General features: G+C 48.6%; 1 protein-coding gene across 1 annotated transcript in view; it reads left to right on the top strand.

Moving 5' to 3' along the window:
* The window catches only part of DHTKD1 (dehydrogenase E1 and transketolase domain containing 1), a 61,510-nt gene that overhangs the window by 8,734 nt on the left and 50,280 nt on the right, over positions 1 to 2,496 (top strand). The window contains exon 2 of the mRNA XM_011974895.1: positions 2,008 to 2,163. The gene's annotated coding sequence lies outside the window, so the exon portion shown is untranslated. The remainder of the gene's footprint in view (positions 1 to 2,007; positions 2,164 to 2,496) is intronic.

Here is a 2,496-nt window from a genome sequence, read left to right as displayed (position 1 = left end):
TTTACCGTGTTAGCCAGGATGGTCTTAATCTCCTGACCTCGTGATCCGCCCGTCTCGGCGTCCCAAAGTGCTGGGATTACAGGCTTGAGCCACCGCGCCCGGCCAATTTTTGTATTTTTAGTAGAGATGGGATTTCACCATGTTGGCCAGACTGGTCTTGAACTCCTAACCTCAAGTGACCCACTGGCCTCGGCCTCTAAGGGGATGTTTTCAGTATGGCTGCTGGTTTGCAATGGGAATGGGGGTTACCCTGTAGGTTTGCTATTGTTCTTGTACCACTAATCATGAGTTGGGGGGAGATCGCTCAGAGAGAAAGTAGACTGAGAAGGTGGCCTTGGGCAGAGCTGGGGAGTACCAATATTTTATGTATTTTAGTTTTTAGAGATGGGATCTTGCTCTCTCACCCAGGCTAGAGTGCAGTGGTGAGATTCCAGCTCACTGCAGCCTTGAACTCCTGGTCAGCCTCTTGAGTAGTTGGGATTATAGGTGTGCACCACCATGCCTGGCTACCAATATTTAGAGATGGGCAAAGAGAAGTCCTACAAAAGTGACTGAGGTTGAGTAGCTCTGGAGTTAGAAAGAAAACCAAGTTCCTGCAGTGCTGTAGAGCCCAGGGAAGAATATGTACTTAAAAGGAGAGAGTGGGGGCTAGGTGCAGTGGCTCACACCTATAATCCCAGCACTTTGGGAGGCCAAGGCAGGTGGATCACAAGGTTAGGAGATCCAGACCATCCTGGCCAACATGGTGAAACCCCATCTCTACTAAAATACAAAAAGTTAGCTGGGTGTGGTGGCACGCACCTGTAGTCCCAGCTACTCAGGAGGCTGAGGCAGGGAATCACTTGAACCCGGGAGGCGGAGCTTGCAGTGAGCCGAGATTGCGCCACTGCACTCCAGCCTGGCGACAGAGCGAGACTCCTTCTCAAAAAAATAAAAGATGAGAGTGGCCTACAGGGACATGCTTTGGACATAGTCTATCTGGATTTTAGCCACAAACATAAAGCTTTCCTACTTCATATGTCAGTAATTGAGAACTTGAATAAGGTTCAAAATAGAACCCTTAGCAATTTGTAGGACTAACCCCCACGCTGAAATCAGTTCATTTCCTGGGATGGTTTGATTCGTTTATTTGACCTATTATGGCTCCACCTACCTGCTGTATTAGTGCAAACACATCCTGTGTGTGTTCAGTACCTCTCTGTTCTTTACTCACTAAACCTACTCCAAGTAAAGAAATGTGCTTTGGCCGGGTGCAGTGGCTCATGCCTGTAATCCCAGCACTTTGGGAGGCCGAGGGGGGTGGATCATGAGGTCAGGAGATCGAGACCATCTTGGCTAACACGGTGAAACCCCGTCTCTACTAAAAATACAAAACATTAGCCAGGTGTGGTGGTGGGCGCCTGTAGTCCCAGCTACTCGGGAGGCTGAGGCAGGAGAATGACTTGAACCTGGGAGGCGCAGGTTGCAGTGAGCCAAGATTGCACCACTGCACTCCAGCCTGGGTGACAGCGTGAGACAATGTCTCAAAAAAAAAAAAAAAGTTTGAAAATATGCTAGCAATTGTCTCTGGTTTCTGAAAATAACACAAAGTGTAAAAATGTGTTTCTTGGCCTTCTTTGGGAGGCCAAGGTGAGTGAATCACTTGAGCTCAGGGGTTCAAGACCAGCCTGGGTAACATGGTTAACCTCCATCTCGACCAAAAAAAAAAGAAAAAACAAAACTAAAAATTAGCCAAGTGTGGTGGTGCACGTCTGTAGTCCCAGCTACCCGGGAGGCTGAGGCAGGAGGATCACTTGAGCCTAGGTTGCAGTGAGCTATGATGGTTCTACTGCACTCCAGCCTGGGCAATAGAGCAAGACGCTGTCTCTAAAGTAAATAAATAAATAAATAAATAAATAAATACATAAAAAGGTGTCTAGAGCTGTAAGAGCTTCTTTGAAAAGCCGATTTTTGTGATTTGTAGTCATCTCCTAAACTGTTCGTATTTTTAAATTTTCCCCAATTTAGTTGACCATGGCCTTGCCAGGTTGGTGACAGTATATCGCGAGCATGGTCATAAAGCTGCCAAAATCAACCCCCTCTTCACCGGGCAAGCCCTGCTGGAGAATGTGCCTGAAATCCAAGCCCTGGTGCAGACACTGCAGGGACCCTTCCATACGGCAGGTATGGCTTCTGCACAGCAGGTGGGAGCTCGGAGCTGCATACCAGGCCTGGCTCCTGCCTCTGTTCTTGAAGAAGCAGCATCCCCGCTGGAGCTGAGGCTCCCACAGGTGTGAGGAGACCCAAGGGGGCACGTTGAGGTACGGTCAGGAAGGAGCATTCTTGGGATTCTAGAAGTTCTGAGGAGGCTTGTTTTCTTAAGGTTCAAAAACATTGAATTGGCTGGGCACAATGGCTGACACCCATAATCCCAGCACTTTGGGAGCCTGAGGTGGGAGGGTCATTTGAGCCCAGGAGTTTGAGACCAACCTGGGCAACACAGTGAGACTGTTGCTA

This window comes from Mandrillus leucophaeus, unplaced genomic scaffold (genome assembly GCF_000951045.1).
Source record: "Mandrillus leucophaeus isolate KB7577 unplaced genomic scaffold, Mleu.le_1.0 Scaffold15, whole genome shotgun sequence".
NCBI lineage: Eukaryota > Metazoa > Chordata > Mammalia > Primates > Cercopithecidae > Mandrillus > Mandrillus leucophaeus.
The sequence above is the reverse complement of the archived record's forward strand: the minus strand, read 5'-3'. Positions and strand labels throughout refer to the sequence as shown.